This window comes from Eurytemora carolleeae, unplaced genomic scaffold (genome assembly GCF_000591075.1).
Source record: "Eurytemora carolleeae unplaced genomic scaffold, Eaff_2.0 scaffold1093, whole genome shotgun sequence".
NCBI classification, from domain to species: Eukaryota; Metazoa; Arthropoda; class Copepoda; order Calanoida; family Temoridae; genus Eurytemora; species Eurytemora carolleeae.
The window spans coordinates 38049-63410 of record NW_019397002.1 but is presented as its reverse complement, the minus strand read 5'-3'; the positions used below and the strand labels follow the sequence as shown (position 1 = coordinate 63410).

Genomic DNA, 25362 nt, shown 5'->3' with positions numbered 1-25362 from the left:
CAGTATTAGGAACAGGAACAATACACCCCTCCCTGAATCTGTCAGGGGGTGGCGAATGTCCATCCCGCCCCCCCCTGTATCCGCCCCTGAGTCTAGATTTCAAATTAGTGTAAATATCTAAGTTTTCTGAGGAAAATATTTTATAACCCAGCTTTAAGTAAAAATACCATGAATAAGTGGAGATGTGTAGCATTTATTTCAGGTATACAAATTGCATAAAATACGCTCAATTTGCGTAATTGTTTAAAACTCTAAATCTAAATTTCTAATACAGCATATATTGCATTTAAAAAAAAAAATTTGAAAAATAAACTTTTTAAAAGAATTTAAGTTGTCTTGTTAGCATCGAAATTGTGTTAAAATTGCACTCTTTTTATGCCTATGTTTTGAGGGTTTTAAATATTTAAGAATTGAGTGGCCCAGGTGTTTGTGCAATGTGCAGATTGCAGCAATATTATATAGAAAGTCATGTGATTTGTAGATAAAAGTGAGAAGGGGGGGGGAAATGGGCAGAGAATTTATAGCACTACATAGCACACTGGTTTTTAGTACCAAATTTCACCGTAAGGTGTCTCTGTTTGTTTTACGTAAAATTTAAAAAAAGGAAAAAGGTTCAGATTAAATTTTTTTACTAAAAGTATATCATTTAGAAATCAAGATTTGGGTTTTAAATTATTTTAATCTTTTTAAATAAAACAGTTTTATTAGGAAAATTCACTGAATTTTCTGTCAGAAAGTTTTATAAAACTTTTATAACTCCCTAACAATTATAAAGCTAGGCGCAGTAATCTCTATGTTGAACTGTATTCTCTGATGAATGGAAGTACCTACTCAGGAATGGATGGTCTATCTGCATGCATCAAATTTGCGTAGGTTTTGCAAATTTTTTTGGTAATTGAGTAAATAAAAATGCACATTTTCAGCGAAAATTTGTATAATAATATACGTAAATTTTATGTCTACTAAAACCAATAAATTTGCGTAGCTAAGTGTGCGATTTTACGTCATTCATGACATAAAAAGAGCCAAAATCTCTAAGCAAAATTATTGTAAAAATGCCAAAAGTGACGTTTGAATTGTGCTCTTTTTGCGCAATTTAGCTAGCTGGGAATTTCATTGTTTTCCACTTTTTTATTCAAATGTAGATTCAACTCACTGGTATCAATAAATGTTTAGTCTCCTTTATGATGAAGAGTATACTGTCTTGGATCTAAATACATATAAAATGATTTGATCAAATTCTATCTCAATCTGATCAGCTGAATCCGTCTGCTGGACTGAATTGTCTATAATTTGCTTCTTCTCTGCTTTCTAATATAGTGTGTGATCATGTGATCTAAACACTGTGCTCTGATTGGACATACAAATGGCTGCACCGCTTTCTAGACTTTTGGATGGAACAATAGTCAATATAACCTAAAATCTTCTTATTATGATAGCCAAACCAAACCATCTTTTTTAACTATGGTAGAAATTTAGACAAGATAAAAAAATTTCTTAAGTTTTGGCTTCAGAAATTAACTAATTAAATTAACAAGCCTGACAATTATAAAATCAGCTAACATTTACTTTACTAACAGCAATTCAAGAATTAAAAATCAGTTTGAATTTATATTTGTAACTGAATAAGCACTACATTTTAGTAAAAATAAAAACTATTTTCCAAACCGCATGAAGTTTCTTCTAAAATAGTCATCTAAAATAGAAAATTAAAATTATAAAATATAAAGTATGATTTAGTATATATTCATAGTAAAAAAATTGTAAAAGATATTGATGTAGAATGCAGATATTTTATTTACAATTAAAATTATCTAAAATAAGGTAATAATGTTGATTACTTTCAATAAATCAATCCATGGTAATTCTTTTATAAAATTGTTTTTAGTATACAATATTTTTTCATGAATCCTGTTAGATTAAAAACTTATTTTTACAAGTAGAAATGGTGCCTTTGGCATTTTCAATTTGTTCGTTTATTGTTCCTATACAACCCATTTTGTTTCAAGACGATCTTTTATTTAATTTAATTCAAAAGATTGTTCAAACAAATCTTTTTTTTTATTAAAAATATCGTTTTTCAGCCACTTCAAATAAAAAATTTTGTCCTTAAAAAACTATTGTTTTTTAAAGTTCCCTTAAAACCTTCATTAGTTCAGAAAAAATAAACTATTGTTAACAATTTTAAATCTTATTTTTGTTTTTTTTTTCAATTTCTTTGAAGGATTCAAAAAAATTTAATCAATATGAATTTAAACCCAAAGGGATTCAATAACATTCAAAGTGAAAAAAAACCAATGAGCCCATCTCTAGTGGCACATCCATTTCTGTCTTATAATATAATGCAGATTAATGATCACCTCCTACTCCCTTGGCTCCTGGATTGGCTCCTGGATTGGCTGCTGGCTTGGCTACATCTAAAACATCATAAAGGTTCATTAGTTAGAAGAAAGTGACTGTTGACAGCATAGACATGGTAGTTCAGCTAATAGTGCAGTTCATTAATCTCTATGTTGAACTGTATTCTCTGATGAATGGAACTAGTTCAGAGAGAGTACTACCATACCTACTCAGGAATGGATGGCCTATCTGCAATCTGCATGCATCAAATTTGCGTAGGTTTTGCAAATTTTTTGGTAATTGAGAAAATAATAATGTGCATTTTCAGCGTAAGTTTGTATGATATTATTATGTAAATTTTATGTCTACTAAAACCAAAGAATTTGTGTAGCTAAGTGTGCGATTTTACATCCTTCATGACGTAAAAGCCAAAATCTCTAAGCAAAATTTACGTAAAAATGCAAAAAGTGACTTTTAAATTGCGCTCTTTTAGGGCAATTTAGCTAGCTGGGAATTTCATTGTTTTCCACTTTTTTATAAAAATGTAGATTCAACTGACTGGAATCATTAAATGTTTAGTCTCCTTTATGATGAAGAGTATACTGTCACATTTTAAATAAATATAAAATTTTTTGATTAAATTCTATATCAATCTGATCAGCTGGATACGTCTGCTGGACTGAATTGTCTATAATTTGCTTTCTTCTCTGCTTTCTTCTAAAGTGTGTGATCATGTGATATAAACACCGTGCTCTGATTGGACACACAAATGGCTGAGCTGTTTTCTAGACTTTGGGGTGGAACAATAGTCGATATAACCTTTCTTATGATGATAGCCAAACCAAACCATCTTTTTTAACTATGGTAGAAATTTAGACAAGCTAAAAAAATTTCTTAGGTTTTGGCTTCAGAAATTAACTAATTCAAATTAATTAGTTTGACAATTATAAAATCAGCTGACATTTACTTTACTAACAGCAATTTAAGAATTAAAAATCAGTTTGAATTTATATTTGTAACTGAATAAGCACTACATTTTAGTAAAAATAAAAACTATTTTCCAAATCGCATGAAGCCAGGATTTCCAGCATAGTCAACTAAAATAGAAAATCAAAATTATAAAATATAAAGTATGGTTTAGTAAATATTCATAGTAAAAAAATTGTAAAAGATATTGTTGTAGAATGCAGATATTTTTATTTAAAATTAAAATTATCTAAAATAAGGTAATAATGTTGATTACTTTCAATAAATCAATCCATGGTAATTCTTTTTTAAAGTTCCTTTAAAACCTTCATTAGTTCAGAAAAAATAAACTATTGTTAACAATTTTAAATCTTTTTTTTAGTTTTTTTTTTTTAATTTCTTTGAAGGATTCAAAAAAATTTAATCAATATGCATTTAAACCCAAAGGGATTCAATAACATTCAAAGTGAAAAAAAACCAATGAGCCCATCTCTAGTGGCACATCCATTTCTGTCTTAAAATATAATACAGATTAATGATCACCTCCTACTCCCTTGGCTCCTGGATTGGCTGCTGGGTTGGCTGATGGCTTGGCTACATCTAAAACATCATAAAGGTTCATTAGTTAGAAGAAAGTGACTGTTGACAGCATAGACATGGTAGTTCAGCTAATAGTGCAGTATTGTTAACAAAATTTACACTGTAAAACATCCTACAGGTCTCAAATAAATCTGAAAAACATCTGCAAAACAACCCCCATCACATTTTTGGGGTTAGGACAATTCTTTGGTATCCTAAGCAAGAAAAGGCTAAGGCAGAGCCAAGTGCAGTTAAGGAGGTTTTTCTCATAAAATAGGGAAATTTCCATAAAGGGAGTGTTTGCAAAAAATGAAAGGGGGTATAGGCTTAATTCGTTAAAAAAGCGTTTTTGATTGCTACTAATCTTACTTCTATCTGTTGTGTCTATAAGGAGAAAATTGTTAAAAACGACTCACACAGAAGAATGCAGTGTCCATACAAATTCAGAAAGATGCAACATTCAACTCGGATTGTAAACAAATCAATTTAATTCTGAACAAATCATTCAGATATTACAAGCAGTAGTCATTGCTTATTTTTCGAGGCATTGGTATGCAGTTAATATTTCATAATAATTTTTGATTTTGTTTTTTTTGAGATAATTTTTGCTGGTGGTGGATTTTTGAACATTCCTGGAAAATATGAAAATTTCGTCTTCATTATCAAAAATCCTCAAAACAGGAATAAATGTTTTCAAAAGTAACTCTCAGATCATAAAAAAATACAAAATATTATAAAATTTCAACTATTTACGAATGCGTCAAAAATAATTGATGAATATTGTTTGTAAAATCTAAATGATTTGTTTGGAATTAAATTGATTTGTTTACAATCCAAGTTGAATGGTGCATCTTTCTGAATTAGGGTTACCATTCGCAAAACTTTTCCGCAATTTTTGCAGAACAAAACACAAATTTTTTCTTTCTTTGGGTATCAGTTTTTCGCGAAAAAACAACAATTTGCGCAATCATTCGCAAAAGTCATTTCGCGAAAAATTGCCCTATTCCACTTTTGCTAAACTCAAGTTTTGCGCAATCTGCAAATCAAACGGTTGGTGACGGTGTGTGTTGCTTCGAATTCCATTCTGGAAAAATCTTGTTTTGGAATGTCTTCCTTTTGGTCATTTTTACATAATTGACCAATGACAGTTAAGAAGAGTTCAAATCTCACAATTTTCTCGACAATTTTAGTTTTGGACATGCATATTTCCTAAAAGTGGATTCTTCAGGCATTGGTTACTTTCTTGCATTATTTTATATTAGATTAAAAAGATTTCAGAAATTTGATTAAAAAAATTTAAGAATATAATTCATACTTGATTAGGCAAAGCTTTTAAGGGTCACTTGAAATTATTTGATAGGATTAAATATTCCCGAGTTTCTAAATTCTATTTTATTAATTTTGGTCCCTTAATTTAAACTTTTTGTAACTGGAAGTAACCAATTGAGTGTAGTATAATCGTTATCATACTCGTATGTTAATATTTTTTTTATGTATGGAATAAATTTTCAGTTGTTTGATTCTTAGCTTAGAATATCAATTTTTGACAATTTGCCTAAAAAGTTACTTTTTGTGTAAAACTTACGGTTTTGCGCAAATTGCGCAAAACTTAAATTTCGTTTCATGTGCAACTTTGGCAAAAAAATATTTCCGGTTTTGCGCCAAATGCTCAAAAAAAATAGCGCAAAACCGTGCAAAACTCAAAAGAATTAGCAATTTCGTGGAAACCCTATTCTGAATTTGTATGGACACTACGTTCTTTGGTTTTAGTCTACTTTAACAATTTTCTCCTTATAGATGCAACAGATAAAAGTAAGATTAGTAGTGATCAAAAGTGCTTTTTTATCACATTAAGCCTATACCCAATTTCATTTTTCGCGAACACTCCTTTTAAGCCACTCGGCTGTTCACTTATTTGGATAATTTCAGACTTAACTACTAACCTATTAGCTATTCATTGGTATTAGTCTTATTTTTCAAAGATAGCTGTGGCCAGTGAAAAAGCGAATTTTGCTTAACGAATTCCAGCACAAAGATATAAAATCTTTGTATAGACACTATTTAAATGCTTGGATCATTGGGTTACTTCAGAAAAATAGTAAAGGGTAAAAAATCTAAATTTTTTACCTGTAAAATCTTGTCCAGGGGCGTCGTCTATTGTTTCAACCAGGTAAGTTTTTGATGATCCTTTTTTTCATGTTAAAATGTATAGATATATGTAGTAATAATATTAGTGAGAAAGTTAATAATAATAATAATAATAATAATAATAATTCAGAAACTTAAGTAAAACTTAAAATTCACACATTCTGTAGTTTTGCTTATATTTTTCATATTTATATTTATTGTAATACATTCTTCATATAAGCAGGTTAAACTGCCTTTCAAGTTATTATGCAAGTCCGTTTTTATAAATTTCTACTCAAAAACTATTATTTAAAAAATATTTTTTTTAAGTTTTCCATCAGGTTTTAAATATGTTTACAAATTTTTGTATACTTGAGTTGTGCACAGTATACACAAAGTGTAAAATTGTACAATTTGGAATTAAAAAAACTTGTATTCCAACAAATCAATGTCCCTTTGCCTGCATTTAGGGAGACTTTGAGTTGGCTTTCTAATAAAGGATTCTGGAAGGAAAAAAATAATGTCAAAAAGGTGTTAGGCAAGAGCAAATAAAAAGTCTAACAAATTACATGAACAAGAGGCTTCTGGAGGTTATCTGCAGGAGGTCAGGAAGCTTTGTAGGAATGTGATTTTATTTAGAAACTCCCTGAAATTTTGAGAAAGGGTTGTTTGAAGAATAAAAACAGCTCCAATGAAGAGTTTATCTCTGTTTAGACTTACTTTTCATAAAATCTTTTTTAGGAGGGGGAAGGGAGCTGTTGGGTCTCTCATGCATAATTCCCAATTAAAATGAAGAAAAAAACATTTGACTGAAATATTTCAAGAAAATTAATATATTCAAATTTAAATTGTAAATAAAATGTTTCATACAAAAAAGAACATTTTCCCTTTAATTGAATGTTGTTATTAAAATTGTTATTTAATATTTATCTCTGCTTGTACTAAAGCTTGGTGAAAAAAAACATAAATATAATGATTTTAATGATTTTTACAACGACCACAAATGAAAATAGAAAATCTTTGAATAAGATTAAAATATTTTAAATGATATCTCTTGTATTCTGGATTAACATGCCTAAAGAAATTACATATGATAAAATGCAGATAAAAGCTACCATATTCTTAAGACAGCTCATTTTGGACTGAGAAATGTAAAAGTATCCAGATTTAAAGAAAACTCAGAAATTAAAATTTATTTGATTGATATATGATTCTAAAAGATTTGTTAGTATTATTTAATAGTTAAATTGATTATTATAATGATTTAATACAAATGTGTACTGCAGGGTAACCACCAAAAAGTTCTATGAAAATAAGTTTTCACAAATAAAGTCCCAAATTTTGTCCCTAAAAAATCCTGTGGAAAAAGTTCTTGAAATAAAAAGTCTCTGGAAAAAAGACCTACCATTTTGAGACTTTATTTTCTAGTTTTTTTTTTCTTCACTACCAGCCTTTAAGACACCATTTCATGTCAACAATTTTACTACGCTTTTAACTTTTACACTGAAAGTGACCATTTAAAGCATTTAAAATTTGGGTGGGTTTTTCTATTCTAAGGGTAAAATTGTTTAACTTTAACGGTCTAAAAGTTACATTTAATGTCATGAAGCAGACATGATGTTTTTAGTTATACGTTAGGTTTTGGGTCTTCAAATACTTTGATGTACCAGAGGCCGAAACTTAAGACATTTTAACCATGGTTAAATCAGATTCTAACCATGGTAAACTGATAGAAAATGACAGATCTTTGTAACCATGATTAACTTTAAAATCATTGTAATAGTTTGCGGCATCAGCGCAGCTCGGATTTTAACCCTAGGTCTACCTGGGGTTAAAATGGGTCTAACCCAGAGTTGCCAATTTGGGGATTTCATCCTGAAAAAGGATCAGATTTGGGGATTTAAAACTGTTTAGAGATTTTTGGATATCCCCAAAGAATTTTGGGGATTTGAGAAATTTGAGAGTTAAGTAATAAAATCTATTTTATAGTTAACCAGCAATTTAACTCTTTGAGTAAAATAATGGTTATATTACTAGAAATCTACCTGTCCTTGCCTTCTAGGCCCTCCTCCCCCTGCCACACAGACAAGATAGGCCCTGGCAATAGCTGATCTGTCGTTGCACTAACTAATCACATCACAATCTAATTCAATTCAATTCTCATTCAGTATTCATTTACATTTCACAATCACGTACACACAGTCTCAGTTCTCTCATATTATTAGTTTAAACTAACAGGAGGTTACATTATATAATATTAAAAGAGAATCCATTCACAGCGTTATTTAAAATCAGAATTTTAATTGATATTGTTTTATATTTAACAAAAGTGTTAGAAGTGGCAGTAAATGAAATTTGTTTAAATGTGCAAATATATTTAACAACTATTTTCGGTTTCAGATGGGTAAGTGGTAGGGCTGGGCGTTGTTCTTGGGGAAAGATCATTCTTTCACAAGAACAAACGGAACGATCAAGCACGATCCCATCATTCCAAAAAAATAACAAATGAATAGAACGCTTTCTTAAAAATGTTGGAACGATTTGTAAAGAAGCAGAACAGAACGGAACAGAATTTTTTGAAAAGAAAGTTTATAATCAGGAAGGGGTTCATATTATCAAGAATGTGTTCTAAGTCGAGAATGCATTTTAAATCAGGGATGTGTTCCAAATCATCTAGAAATAATTGAAAGATTTTTTGAATTGATCACATGAATCCACCCCCATTGGCCCTCCCCCCACTCTAAACCCGCCGCCCCCCTCTCCACTCCCTCTTCTAAACTAACAACAGACTACAGAGCAGGTTTCAGTTTAACTTCTGTATATCTTACATATTAAGGATTTCAGGACTCCCGCCCCTCCCCCCAACTCTGACGAAATTATTCATTGCTCAGCCCAGAAATTATCTAAGCTTATTCTTTTAACTCTAAATTTAAAATATACAATTTTAAGTATATTTAGGGCTGTTAGGATTTTTTTATTATAAAATCGTAATTTTTTTACTTTTTAACCAACTCCACTATAAAACTTTTGTCTTGGATGGAATCGTTCTTTACTAAATCAGAATGGGGGATGGAAAAGTTGTTGACTAAAAACAGAACAAGAGGGATGGAAAGGTTCTTTGACAAAGAAGGCCAAGAATGGAACAGAACAGGATGATTGTTCTTCTACTCAAAATGAAACGGAATGGGACAGAATGGAAGGAGAATGGAATGATCTTCTAGCTAAAGGCCCTCCTTCTAGAACAGAACGGAACAATTTCAAAATAGTTGGAATATGCCCAGCCCTAGTAAGTGGGTAAAATATGATGATGATAGGAAATACCAGAAGAGTTGGAAGAAAACTTTTCTATGGTTAAAACCCATTCCAGGTAAGTCACTGTGAGACTCAAATCACAGTTAATCATGTTTAATATACAGGGCTTAAACTCCTTAAACTTTAGCCATGGTTAAATGGAAGCACTTTTTAGTTTTAAACTTAAGTTTTTTGATCTCAACATGATCTTCGTACACAACTATACAAATGATTGGCGCTTCTCATCAAAATTATTGCATTTCTTAGAAAAAAATGAAGTGTTTAAAATTAAAAAAGTCAATATAATAAAAAAGGGTAATTTAATTTTGTAAAATTTTTAATTTATTATAAAAAACTATTTTTCATTTCTCAAATAAAAATGTTTGCCTATATATTTTTCATAATTTTTTCCAACTCAATCAAACTTTTATTTTTATATCCTTAACCCTATTCCTATTTTTGCAAATTTGCAAATTTTTTTGCAGATTCTAAAAGTAGAGCACAAGAGCTTTCTAATGATGTATCATTTGTCATATTTGGACATAAAACATGGGATTTAGAGGGGGGGGGGTCAAATTGACCCCCCCCCAGCGTATCCTGGTTTTCAAGGACCCCAGCAGGGATAGGGTTAAATTTTGTACTCTACTTTTCAACATTATATTTTTTTTCTAAAAAAAGGAAGAGTTACTCAATGATATCTTCTTCAAAACCACTGTTTAAATTTAATTTTCTCTCTCCATTAATCACTATAAAATACTTTTTTAAAAATCACTAGAATATTTTTTATTAAACATCTTTTAACGCATTCAAAAACATTTATTCATGACAGGAAAATCATTTTTCTCTATTTTTACACTTCACCATCTCTAACATTGAGCAACATGAGGAAGCTGGGGGAGGAGGGGGAGTAGCAGTCCTTGATGAAATAACCCTGGAAGGAACAGCATTAGAGGGAGCAAGATGGATCTTTACAAGAAGGTGATCAGTACACACTAGATGAAGCAGAACTACGGGGAGCTTTATTCTTAGAGGGAGTAGCACTGGATGTAGCAGCAGTCCTAAATATGGAGCATCACTGTAACAAAGGGAAAAGTATTTCCAGATTTAGATCTCAACCACCTGAAATAATTTATATTTTTTAACTATAAATTTAGATTCTAAATGTTAAGTAAGAAATATGCATGCATTGTGAAGAAAGAAAGACAGGATTATTGATGTGTTGGAAAAAAAATATTCTAAATTTTTGTTTATTAGGCATAAAAGAATTAAAATTCAAACTTTTTTGCCCTTCCCCCCCCCTTCCTCTCCCCCAACACATATCATAATTAATCTAATTTCAAACTAACTAATAAATACATAAAGAAAATTTTATTGTTAATTTTACCTATTTCTGACGTTGAGTATTCCCTGCTAATGCATTGTGCATTTTTCTCATTTATGCAGGACTTACAGCTCTTATGTCGATTAACCCAGCTATCCAAATTTTGTAAGCAATGTAAACGCATATTATTTTGGCTCCAATTACGCAATTAAAACGCAAATTTGCGTAAGTCTAGATTTCAAATTAGTGTAAATATCTAATTTTTCTAAGGAAAATATTTTATAACCCAGCTTTAAGTAAAAATATCATGAATTTGTGGAGATGTGTAGCATTTACTTCAGGTATACAAATTGCATAAAATACGCTCAATTTGCGTAATTGTATAAAACTCTAAATCTAAATTATTTGTGAAATATCTAAAATTTCTAATACAGCATATATTGCATTTTTCAAAAAAAAAATTGAAAAATAAACTTTTCAAAAGAATTTAAGTTGTCTTGTTAGGATCAAAATTGTGTTAAAATTGCGCTCTTTTTACGCCTATGTTTTGAGTGTTTTAAATAATGAAGAATTGAGTGGCCCAGGTGTTTGTGCACTGTGCAGATTGCAGCAATATTAAATAGAAAGCCGTGTGATTTGTAGATAAAAGTGGGAAGGGGGGGGGGGAAATCGGCAGAGAATTTATAGCACTACATAGCACACTGGTTTTTAGTACCAAATTTCACCACTAGATGTCTCTGTTTGTTTCACATAAAATTAAAAAAAAGTAAAAAGGTTCAGATTAAATTTTTTTTCTAAAAGTATATCATTTAGAAGTCAAGATTTGGGTTTAAAATCATTTTAATTTTTTTAAATAAACCATTTTTATTAGGAAAAATCACTGAATTTTCTCAGAAAGTTTTATATAAGTTTTATAACTCCCTGAAAATTATAAAGCTAGACACATTTATCTCTATGTTGAACTGTATTCTCTGATGAATGGAACTAGTTCAGAGAGAGTACTACCATACCTACTCAGGAATGGATGGCCTATCTGCATGCATCAAATTTGCGTAGGTTTTGCAAATTTTTTGGTAATTGAGAAAATAAAAATGTGCATTTTCAGCGTAAATTTGTATGATAATATTATGTAAATTTTACGTCTACTAAAACCAAAGAATTTGTGTAGCTAAGTGTGCGATTTTACATCTTTCATGACGTAAAAAGAGCCAAAATCTCTAAGCAAAATTTACGTAAAAATGCAAAAAGTGACGTTTAAATTGCGCTCTTTTAGGGCAATTTTATCTAGCTGGGAATTTCATTGTTTTCCACTTTTTTATACAAATGTAGATTCAACTGACTGGAATCATTAAATGTTTAGTCTCCTTTATGATGAAGAGTATATTGTCTTGTTTTAAATAAATATAAGATGTTTTATTAAATTCTATATCAATCTGATCAGCTGGATACGTCTGCTGGACTGAATTGTCTATAAATTGCTTTCTTCTCTGCTTTCTACTAAAATGTGTGATCATGTGATATAAACACCTGATTGGACACACAAATGGCTGAGCTGTTTTCTAGACTTTGGGGTGGAACAATAGTCAATATAACCTAAAATTTTCTTATGATGATAGCCAAACCAAACCATCTTTTTTAACTATGGTAGAAATTTAAACAAGTTAAAAAAATTTCTTAAGTTTTGGCTTCAGAAATTAACTAATTAAATTAATTAGCCTGACAATTATAAAATCAGCTGACATTTACTTTACTAACAGCAATTCAAGAATTAAAAATCAGTTTGAATTTATATTTGTAACTGAATAAGCACTACATTTTAGTAAAAATAAAAACTATTTTCCAAATCGCATGAAGCCAGGATTTCCAGCATAGTCAACTAAAATAGAAAATCAAAATTATAAAATATAAAGTATGGTTTAGTAAATATTCATAGTAAAAAAATTATAGAAGATATTGTTGTAGAATAAAGATATTTTTATTTAAAATTAAAATTATCTAAAATAAGGTAATAATGTTGATTACTTTCAATAAATCAATCCATGGTAATTCTTTTTTAAAGTTCCTTTAAAACCTTCATTAGTTCAGAAAAAATAAACTATTGTTAACAATTTTAAATCTTTTTTTTAGTTTTTTTTTTTTAATTTCTTTGAAGGATTCAAAAAAATTTAATCAATATGAATTTAAACCCAAAGGGATTCAATATCATTCAAAGTGAAAAAAAACCAATGAGCCCATCTCTAGTGGCACATCCATTTCTGTCTTAAAATATAATACAGATTAATGATCACCTCCTACTCCCTTGGCTCCTGGATTGGCTGCTGGCTTGGCTGATGGCTTGGCTACATCTAAAACATCATAAAGGTTCATTAGTTAGAAGAAAGTGACTGTCGACTGCATATACATGGTAGTTCAGCTAATGGTGCAGTATTGTTAACAAAATTTTTCACTGTAAAACATCTGAGAAACATCTGCAAAGCAAACCCCATTACAATTTTGGGGTTAGGACAATTCTTTGGTATCCTAAGCAAGAAAAGGCTAAGGCAGAGCCAAGTGCAGTTAAGGAAGTTTTTCTCATAAAATAGGGAAATTTCCTTAAGAGACTCGTCTGTTCACTTATTTGGATAATTTCAGACTAAACTAGCTAACCATTAGCTATTCATTGGTATTAACCTTGTTAGTCAAAGATAGCTGTAGCCAATGAAAAAGCCAATATACCTTTAAGAATTCCGGCACAAAGATATGATACCTTTGTATAGACACTATTTAAATGCTTGGATCATTGGGTTTTTTAGAAAAATAGTAAAGGCTAAAAAATCTAAAATTTTTTACCTGTAAAATCTTGTCCAGGGGCGTCGTCTATTGTTTCAACCAGGTAAGTTTTTGATGATCCTTTTTTTCATGTTAAAATGTATAGATATATGTAGTAATAATATTAGTGAGAAAGTTAATATAATAATAATAATAATAATAATTCATTATATTACAGAAACTTAACTAAAACTTAAAATTCACACATTCTGTAGTTTTAAAATTCCCTTATTCATAGAATATACTGGTTTATATTTTTCATATTTATATTTATTGTAATACATTCTTCATTTTATCAGGTTAAACTGCCTTTTAAGTTATTATGCAAGTATGTTTTGATAAATTTCTACTCAAAAACTATTATTTTAAAAATATTTTTTTTTGTGTTTTCCATGAGGTTTTTAAATATGTTTACAAATTTTTGTATACTCGAATTGTACACAGTACAAACAAAGTGTAAAATTGTACAATTTGGAATTAAAAAAAGCTTGTATTCCAACAAGACAATGTCCCTTTGCCTGCATTTAGGGAGACTGTGTCTTGGCTTGCTAATAAAGGATTTAGTAAGGAAAAAAAACAATTTCAAAAAGGTGTTAAGGCCAGAGCAAATAAAAAATCTATCAAATTCCAGGAACAAGAGGCTGCTGGAGGTTTTCTAAAGGAGGTCAGGAAGCTTTGTAGGAATGTGATTTTATAGAGAAACTCCCTGAAATGTTGATAAAGGGTTGTTTGAAGAATAAAAATAGCGCTAATGAAGAGTTTTTATCTGTTGAGACTTACTTTTCATAAAATCTTATATTACGAGGAGTTGGGGGACTGTGGGGTCTCTCACAAAGTAAAACAAAATTTGGCTGAAATATTTCAAGACAATTAATATATTCAAATTTAATTAGTAAATAAAATGTTTTATACAAAAATCTTGGAATAAGATCAAATTATTGTAAAGGATTTCTCTTCTATTTTGGATTAACATGCCTAAAGAAATTACATATGATAAAATGCAGATAAAAGCTAGCATATTCTTAAGACCGCTCATTTTGAACTGAGACATGTAAAAGTATACAGATTTAAAGAAAACTGAGAAATTAAATTGATTTATTTGAAACATGAAGCTAAAAGATTTATTAATATGATTAAAGAATTAAATTGGTTTTTATAATCATTAAATCTATATGTGTACTGCAAGGTTCAATAGGAGGGTTAATTGAACATCCACATGTTAGATTGAAATATATTATTGTTAAATCATATAAAGTGCTATTGAGAAATAAGTATTAAACAAGTATTTGACCTTCTCCTTCTGTATAGAAGTAGTTGGGGTTCCGTTTCCGGAAGAAAATTCCTTTTCAAAAATGAAATGATCGGGAATTTTTCGTAATTTGGAGTTCTGGATGAAATGGAAACCGGATTTTTTCTGGTTTTAGCAACCCAGAAAATATTGGGTTTCCATTTCGTAAACCATAATAATTTCTAAGCAAGACAAATTCTGGTTTTTATTCAATAGACCAGAAAAGTTTCCACACTGTACTTCCGGCTGTCAAAAGTAAACTTCTTTGTAAAGTTTTTCTATTTTAAAAGGCCGTTGAGGTTTCTCACGGGATGAATTTTTTTTTTTTAAGGAAGTTTTCATGCCCTGTACATGATATACTTCATGATGTATGCTGCTTAAGATTCCTATTAAAGGAAGAAAAAGTTCAAAAACTTTAACAAAAAAATGCAAACAAATTTCGTTTTTTTGCAAAAGTAATTAAGTGCGATAAAAAATCCTGCAAAAAAAATTTGTGACGTTACTGTGATATTTAATTGTGCAAAAAGCTTATGAAATTCTCTGTTCTGAAAGCTCAGCATTGGAAGTTTTTTTAATATCATAATTAATAATTTCTCTGTAGTTTTATTTTTGAAAAATTTTCGCCCTTTTTCTGCGAAATTTTGCGAAAAAAGCGAAAATTTTCGCATTTTCTTGAACGAAGGAAGTGCAAAGAAATGCAAAATTTTCAGCTAAATTTTTTTTATTTACCTTTTTTACCTTTTTCGCTGGAAACCATAGTTCTAATGATTCAGATCCTGCATGTAAAGGACTATTATTTTATCCACTGTTCTACATAATGTGATACTAAAGGAGGCATTGAAGTAGACATAGAAGGAAACCCGAGATGTTTATGTGTTTTTTCTTCTAATTTTCTCTTTTTAAGCTTGAAACATTTAAAAATACTCATTTAAATTCTCAGAATAATAATAAAACAACAACAGCAAACAAGAATTCATATTCTGTTAAACATACTTTCAACAAGAAAAAACTTTAACACCAAAAAAATCTGCGCAAAAAAACTTCATTGCTAAAATTAGAACTGCAGCGTCAAAAAATTTTGCAAAAACTTTTTACTACGTGAAAATCTCTTATATAGTTACCATCCATCATTAGTAGAAGTACTAAATGCTTGAAAAGCATCATTGATTAAAATCTGTGAAATTGTGAAATATTTCAATTCATGTTTTGAGTCCAAACTTTTCATTTGCTTCAAAAATCTAACATTTTCTAAAATTAAATTAATAACCATTAACAATTTTAATTTATTTTTACTTGTAGGGGTTTAGTCATAGACAAAGATAGACACTCAGACAGCTCCTCTCATGAAACCTCGATTTAAATAGAAAGTGGGGTTCATAACAGTACATATACTGCAGGGTTTGTTTTCAATTGCTAAATACTAAATGATCTGATATAGATAGATATTTCCCCTAAAATATAAACAAAAATAAAGATGCAAAGGAAGCACTGGAAAATAACTTGTTTTTAAAAAAGGTACACAAACGACCCAATTATTCTAAAATTGTATAGTTTTGTCCAGCATGTATGTTATATTTAGTACATCTCAGTGTCAGGTCTGGACAAAATCAGGGTTTGGAACTTTCTTAAACTAAATGTTAAGGAACTTATTTCTGAATAGAAATTTGTTGATAAATCAATGTTAGAATCAATTATTTCTTTTTAATCAATATATTAAATTTCTTATTCTTTACATATTTGTTAGCATATTTCTTCAAATTCATCAAATGTGGTCTTTTCAATAGAAATTCAAGGAAATCTACAGAAAATATTTAAGAACTATGAGACATCATAAAAACCAATAACTAAATAAGATTATTTAATTTCGATGATAAAAGTTTATTTATATTTTCTCAACCTGTTCCAAAACAACAAATTTGTTTACTTTACAATTTTTATTACATTTTTTGTTGACACTCTTAAATAATTTTTAAACAACCGATTCTCAAAATCATTCCTCTTACATGGACTATCCATAAAGATTGAATTTGCACTCTTGCTGAACAAATATGCACGTTAAAAACATTATGTCTCAATTGAATCTTAAAAAATTTCTTTACAATACTACATTCTTAGTTCAACTACCATACATTGCTGGTCACTCCATTTGAGTCGATTGTTTTTACACTTATTACCCTTAATTCTAAAATATTAATACTCATGTACTAATTAATTATAAATCAATTTATTAATGCCACTATTGTGAACCAGTGAGGATTCACAATTGTAAATAATAAAGTACAGTTTATTGCTCCAAAGCCAGAATATGTTGGAACCTGATAATCTCCCAAGCCAACCTCTAAAGGTTATTGAACTCTTAGGTTAGGTTAGGTGTAGGATTAACGAACCTGTCTATGTGAAGGAGCATGAGGATTAACGAACCTAAGTGTAGGATTAACGAACCTGTCTATATGAAGGAGCACGAGGATTAACGAACCTATGTGTAGGATTAACGAACCTGTCTATGCGAAGGAGCATGAGGATCAACGAACCTATGTGTAGGATTAACGAACCTGTCTATGTGAAGGAGCATGAGGATCAATGAACCTATGTGTAGGATGATCAGGTTTAGCTTCATCATAATATTCATAATCATATTCTTTAAGCTCTCCATTCTCTGCCTAGAGGAATAATAATAATATTTAATAGTTAAATTTAATTTTGAGAAAAAATTCAATTTCAGTGCCAATTTGTTTCATGTACTTTATTGTTATTTTCATAATTATTATTATTATTATTATTAGTGTTATCATAATTATTATAATTATTATTATTGTTAAGTTTCACCAAAAAAAATTTACATTTTCCTTAGAATAAAAAGTGATTTCATTTTACGCAAAAAAAAACTCTTTTTCTTTTACTTCATACAATTTTTTGGCTTATTTGAAAATAATGATTTCAAGTAACTAATGTTTAAAAAAGGGAAAGAATGAATGTGAAAAAATAGTCATATTTCTAGCATAGACAAAGGTAAAATTTTGAAATAATATTAATTGTCAAAGAGAAAAATATAGATAACTAATTCCTTCTTTATGACTCAGAAAAAGCTTTTGAGGGTGTGCAGTCACTTTAAATATAGTCTACAGTCACTTTAAATATAGTCTACAGTCACCTTAAATATAGTCTACAGTCACTTTAAATACAGTCTACAGTCACTTTAAATATAGTCTACAGTCACTTTAAAATACAGTCTACAGTCACTTTAAATATAGTCTACAGTCAATTTAAAATACAGTCACTTTAAAATAAAGTCTACAGTCACTTTAAATACAGTCTACTGTCACTTTAAATACAGTCTACAGTCACTTTATATATAGTCTACAGTCACTTTAAATATAGTCTACAGTTATTTTAAATACAGTCTACAGTCACTTGAAATACAGTCTACAGTCACTTTAAATATAGTCTACAGTTACTTTAAATACAGTCTACAGTCACTTTAAATACAGTCTACTGTCACTTTAAATACAGTCTACAGTCACTTTAAATATAGTCTACAGTCACTTTAAATACAGTCTACTGTTACTTTAAATACAGTCTACAGTCACTTTATATATAGTCTACAGTCACTTTAAATATAGTCTACAGTTACTTTAAATACAGTCTACATTTACTTTAAAATATAGTCTACAGTTACTTTAAAATATAGTGTACAGTCCCTTTAAAATACCGTGTACAGTCCGCTTAAAATGCTGTGTACAGTCCCTTTAAAATACCGTATACAGTCCCTTTAAAATACTGTATACAGTTCCTTTAAAATACCGTGTACAGTATCTTTGAAATACCGTGTACAGTCCCTTTAAAAAACTGTGTACAGTCCCTTTAAAATACCGTTTACAGTCCCTTTAAAATACCGTTTACAGTCCCTTTAAAATACAGTCTATAGGAATATTATACCTCCAACAGAGTATTTGGCTTTAACAGCATCATCATAAGTAATGGCAAAGGGATGGAAAACTTTGCACTTTTGAACATATAAGGCAAAATTTTCATTTTCAATATTTTCCCCCCGCCCCCCAAAGAAAAAAGTATTAACAAACTTAAAACACAAAGGAATTGAGTCTTTGTCACAAACTACAATTTTCTAATCTCTATATCTTTGTAATCCAATGCCGTAGAGTTTGAAATATTAAAGGTTTACACCATCAGGTGGAAAAAATATAGGTATTAGCAAATCAGAGTTTTTTTAGAAAGACTCAATTCCTTTCAAAGTTTCAAATGCTAAACGTAAAAAAAAATTACTTTATCATTATTGTTTTCACTATTATCATTATTATCATCATTATCATCATGACAAGATAATGATGATAATGATGATAAGGATGATAATGATGATAACAATGTTAATGATGATAATGATGATGATGATAATTATGATAATGATAATAATGATAATAATGATAATAATGATAATAATGATAATAATGATAATAATGATAATTATGATAATAATGATAATAATGATAATAATGAGAATAACTGTACGTAGTTAAAATTATCCTTGTAAAGATGTGAGAGCGCCATACAGTACAACTGAGCTGTAGCGAGTGTTTGTAGAAGATGGCGGATATTCACCCTCTGTTCACACTCAAGAACCTCTACCTCATCTTGGTCACATATCTAAAATACAGCAGTGCAGTTCAGTACAGAAAAACGAAAAAAAACGTAAAATAAAAACCCAAAAACTTAGAAAAATTACTTGGTATTAAATTTTCGAAAATATGCTTATTTTTAGATATGCATCAAACTTTTAAACTCTAAAAAATTACAATTTATAAAATAAAGAAAAAACTTATACATTATATAAAAACCTAAAACCTAAATTTACTTGGTATGAAATTTAGGAATAAATAAGTAAAAAAAGATTAGAATGATTTTCTAACCCCCACACCCCACTGTTGATTTTGGCCTAGCCGCAGCCCTTGGCCCAGAAATTGTCCTAACCTAACTTTGAAATCTATTTTATGTGTACTAATCTAGCCCGTTTCTCTTCACTTAACCAATATGGCAAAACCGCCTCAAACTCTAATTCTTTGTCTATCTTAACTCACCAAGGCTTTACATAACAAGAGTCTGTATTGAACTATCTTCATTTATAAAACCATGGTTATACCAGGCTGGTATGACCAGCCAGGTTACAAAAATAGAAATAGAAATAAAATAAATAGAAATACAAATCCAAATAGAATTACAGCATTAATCATGGTAGCACAGGAAGATAGATAGTTAGCTATACCTATATTTCAGAGTTGATTACATATGTACAAAATTAGGGGGGGGGGGATTAATTAAACAACAACGAATAACTCTAGGATTTTATAAATGTATTATATATATATAAAGATTCACACACAAAGATATAAATACATTAATAAATGGTGTAGTTTAAATTTGTTTAAATAAATTTTTGAAAATACAGGTTTCCAAAAGAAAAGAGAAAAATGTGCAAAATTATGCAAAAATAGACGACATTGATCATTACTCATTATATAACATATTTAAAAGTTCTTGTAAAACCGGAACTTTCCGTGCATGGTCCATTGGGACATTAAAATATTTCATTTTGTTTCTAAACCCTATTCCTGCTGGGGGGGGGGGTCAATTTAACCCCCCCTGTAGTTTTTTTTTAAATAACTCAAATAGTATTGGTCTGAGGCTGTTGAAATTTTCTGACTTTTCCTACATACCCAAAGCCCTCCCTTTAGGCTTAAAACCGGGCTTTAATACTAACTGCCTGAGTCCTCAGGCACACTGCCTGAATGACTGCTTTTTCATGTAACAAACTAAATCTTTGTTTTGACCCACTTCCACTTTTCAGATTTTGATAAAATTTAGCTTTTTGGAAAGCCTTGACAAAAGGAAACGAATTGCACAAGTTTTGCAAAAGAAAAATGGAAATTTTTGGGAAACAACCTGTCAAAGGAAATTTGCACATTTTTAGTTTTTCTTGATTAAAAATCAGGTTATTTAAAATTTTGCAAAATTTTTTGCATATTTGAAATGGGATGGTCAATAGCTTTTCAAAAATTTTGTAACTCTTTATTTTTTGGACAAATTTTTTTTTCAAACATTTTTACTGTATAACTGGATTTTGCGATAAAAAAATCAATTTTTGCAAATTTGCAAATTTTTTTTGCAGATTCTAAAAGTAGAGCACAAGGGCTTTCTATTGATGTATCATTTGTCATATTTGGACATAAAACATGGGATTTAGAGGTGGGGTCAAATTGACCCCCCCAGCACATCCTGGGTTAACTTACATTTTACTAAGATCCAAAGGATTTACAGAACAATAATTTGCAATAGAAAATAAATGCCAAGAACTGTGTTAAGGTCATTTTTACATAAAACAGAAAGAAATCAAATGCAAAGCTTAGAACTTGCTTCAATAGTCTCATAGAAATACACACATCTACTAGCTAAAATAGTTTTTAACTTTTTAATTGTAGACATTGTGAAATACTTTCAATCAAGTACCTATGTGTATCTCTAGGTACATTAAAAAGAATTCTAATTGCAGTATTCAATGCTGTATACAATTTTGAAACACATTGGGAACTCAAGTCCAAATACTAGATCCATAAAAACTACAGCAATAAATATTATACAGTTTCAAAATAACTTCAGGACTGTTAAAATAAAATTCTTGGTTAAGGGAATATATTTTTGAAATGAAAATAGCTCGTTTTTTATTGCAATCTATGGTCATTGAATTATCACTTTGCAGAAAATTTCCTAAATGTGCTAAGTCGTTGACAAATGGTAAAGCCCAATTCAATAAAATTGGGGTTATTTCATCATAATTAACCCTTTCTTTAGAAAAAATAAGTCATTTATTTTTACATTTTTTGATTCAAATATTTGAACAAAATTTCAGTTTAGTAGCTTTGGCAAAATTTTCACAAATTTTCACCATTTCCTGAAGACCTGTTCTGCTAGGAGACAGCAGAATAATATCATCTGCATATACCCAGATGCCCATATAAACACCCTAGATTTGGCATCCAGTCGTTGAACAGCATAATAACTTTGTCAATGTATATACAGAATAGCACAGGGGAAGAAACTGCTCCTTGTCTGACTCCATTTTGTACATTGAAGGTATTTGAGAACGCATTACCCCATCTAACATTACATTTTTGATTTGAGTAAATGAACATTAAACACCTTAATGCTAGAGATGAAACACCCCTCTCCAATAACTCTGTGAAGAGCACTTCCCATGACACAAGATCAAATGCCTTACTCAGATCCATTGCACAAGCATAAACTGCTCTACCAGCTCTGTTGTAATAATCCATTACAGAGTTGACCCCCAGCTGCACATTGTAGTACTGGCTAGCTTCTGAAAACCAAACTGAAGTTCATCTTTGGTCAGCTTTTCAGATTTTAGAATTAATATCAACCAGTCAAACCATTTTAGAATCAAGCTTTCGATGGCAATTGCCCTGTAAATGTCACTGATAGCAATGTCATCTAAGTTGTCCTTCACTATGGGCACTAATGTGCACAGTAGTAAAAAAGCAGGAATTTTGCTTGTAGCCAAAAACCATTTAAATAGAGTGTTCACATGATCTATTAACTTGCTAGATGCATTCATCAAGCAGTCTGAGCTGAAGTCAAATAATGCATCCCTTTTTATTGCTTTCATTTTATTAAGTGCATCTTTGACTGACTTATATAATTCTGTATTCCATGATGAACTCTTTCTTGTATATTTTGCTGCACTTTATCAAAATGTTCTCCTAAAGTATGCTGGGAGTACAGATTTTCATGGATTTCTGGAAAGTGATCTGCAATATTCTGGGCCCCAACTTCTCCATCTATACAATTTGAAATTGGTGTGCTTTGACCACGGAATTTCTTAATTTCTTTGAATATAACACCTCCTCCATTGAGCAAGTTTCTGGAAATATAAACAAAAAAGAATAATTTAATTTATTTGAGTTTACTTAAAATGTGCTCAGTCTTCTTTTCAAAGATTTTTTGAGAAATTATAATTATAATTTTACTTTACATTTACAACAGAATAGAAAAAGTTGTACAATTTTGATGATAGAATTGATGTTTTTTAAAACTAAAAGACAAAATAAGATTTCAAATTTTATTGTGAAAATCTTTAGAAAAAGGACCTTGTATCTGAAGGCTAGAACAGCAATTTAGATTAAAATCTTTTTACGGCGATCCCCCTAATTTATTGACATTAACTATCCACTAGGCACTCATTGTAATAATAAAACGAAATTTAGTCGGTTAACACAAAGGATGATAGGAAATAACAGAAGAGTTGGGAGAACTTTTCTATGGTTGAAACCCATTCCAGGTAAGTCACTGTGACAAACAGTTAATGGCATTTAATATACAGGGCTTCCTTAAACTTCAACCATGGTTAAATGGAAGGGTTTTCTAGTTTTAAACTTAAGTTTCTTGATCCTAACATGATCTTTGTACAAAATACAAAAATGTTTGGCGCTTCTATTTTGTAAATTAAAAATGTTATAATAAAAACTATTTATCCTTTCTCAAATAAAAATACATTTTTGATAACTTTTTCCAACAAAATCAAACTTTTATTTTTACATCTTTAAATTTTGTAATCTACTTTTCAACATAATGTTTTTTTTCTCAAAAAAAGGAAGAGTTACTCAATGATATCTTCTTCAAATCCACTGATTTAATTTAATTTTCTCTCTCCACCAATCACCATAAAAGACTTTATTATAAGTACAAGAATATTTTTTATCAAACACCTTTCAATGCATTAAATAACATAACAGGAAAATCATTTTTCTCTTTATTGACACTTCACCATCTCTAACATTGAGCAGCATTGGGGGGAGGAGTAGCAGTCATTGATGAAACAACTTTGGAAGGACCAGCATTAGAGGGAGCAGCACTCCAAGATGGATTATTAATAGAAGGAGATCAGTATATACTAGATGAACAGAACTATGGGAAGCTTCATTCTTAGAGGGAGTAGCATTGGATGTAGCAGCAGTCCTAAATATAGAGCATCACTGTAACAAAGGGAAAAGTATTTCCTGATTGATATCTCAACCACATGAAATTATGTATATTTTTAAACCATCAATTTAGATTCTTAATGTTAAGTAAAAATACACATACATTGTGAATAAAGGAAAACGGAATTATCAATGTGTTGGAAAAAAATTCTAAATTTTTTGTTCGCTTCGTTTATTAGACATTAAAAGAGATGAAATTCAAAATTTTTCAAACTAACTAGTAAATACATTAAAAAAATTTTATTGTAAATTTTACCTATTTCTGACGTTGAGTATTCCCTCCTAATGCATTGTGCATATTTCTCGTTGAATTAGGACTTACAGCTCTTTAGTCGATTAATTTCATGGTTTTCCACTTTTTTATTCAAATGTAGATTCAACTCACTGATATCATTAAACGTTTAGTCACCTTTATGATAAAGATTAAATTGTCTTGTTTTAAATAGATATAAAATATTTTGATCAAATTCTATCTCAATCTGATCAGCATCCGTCTGCTAGACTGAATTGTCTATAAATTGCTTTCTTCTCTGCTTTCTACTATAGTGTGTGATCATGTGATCTAAACACCGTGCTCTGATTGGACACACAAATGGCTGATCTATTTTCTAGATTCTGGGTTGGAACAATAGTCAATATGTCCTGAAATCTTCTAATGATGATAGCCAAACCAAACTATCTTTTTAACTATGTTAGTAAGTGCTAAAAAATCTTTAAAAAAGTTATGGCTTCAGAAATTAAAGTCAATCTACCATTAATAATATGACGATTATAAAATCAGCTGACCTTTACTTAACTAAAAGGAATTCAAGAAGTAAAAATCAGTTTGAATTTATATTTGTAACAGAATAATTACTACATTTGTGCTAAAAATAAAAACTATTTTCCAAACCGTATAAAGGGAGGAATAGCAGCATAGTCAGCTAAAATAGAAAATGAAAATATGAATTATGGTTTAGTAAATATTCATAGTAAAACAATTGTAAAAGATATTGCTGTAGTATTTACAATTAAAATTAATTAAAATAGTAAAAATGTTGAATACTTAAAATAAATCAATCCATGGTAATTCCTTCAGAAATTTTTTTTTTAGTATGCAATATTTTTTCTTGAATCCTGTTAGATTAAAAACTTATTTTTACAAGTAGAATTGGTGCCTTTGGCATTTTCAATTTAATCGTTTATTGTTCCTATACAACCCATTTTGTTTCAAGACGATCTTTTATTTAAGTTAACTCACAAGATTGTTAAAACAAATATTTTTTTCAGTAAAAATATGATCGCTTTTTAGCCCCTTTGAAAAAAAAAATTCGTTCTTAAAAATACAATTGTTCTTTCTTAAGTTCATTTAAAACCTTCATTAGTTCAGAAGAAAAAACTATTTTAACAATATTATATCTTTTAGTTTTGTTTAGGATTCAAAAAAGTTTAAACAATATGAATCTATACCCCAATGGATTCAATGACAATTAAGGTGAAAAAAAACAACAAGCCCATCTCTAGTGGCGCCTCCATTTATGTCTTATCATTTAATACAGATTAATGATCACCTCCTTCTGGCTTGGCTCCTGGATTGGCTG

General features: G+C 29.7%; 2 long non-coding RNA genes across 2 annotated transcripts; both read right to left on the bottom strand.

The window, feature by feature from the left end:
* Positions 1-3329: 3329 nt before the first annotated feature.
* Positions 3330-6072, bottom strand: LOC111710960 (uncharacterized). Its single transcript, XR_002767158.1, has 3 exons — positions 6013-6072; positions 3850-3906; positions 3330-3437 (listed from the first exon to the last, which is right to left on the bottom strand). It is a non-coding gene; the product is annotated as an uncharacterized LOC111710960 (long non-coding RNA).
* A 9385-nt stretch (positions 6073-15457) lies between these two features.
* Positions 15458-19446, bottom strand: LOC111710961 (uncharacterized). Its single transcript, XR_002767159.1, has 3 exons — positions 19245-19446; positions 17273-17380; positions 15458-15496 (listed from the first exon to the last, which is right to left on the bottom strand). It is a non-coding gene; the product is annotated as an uncharacterized LOC111710961 (long non-coding RNA).
* Between the last annotated feature and the right edge of the window lie 5916 nt (positions 19447-25362).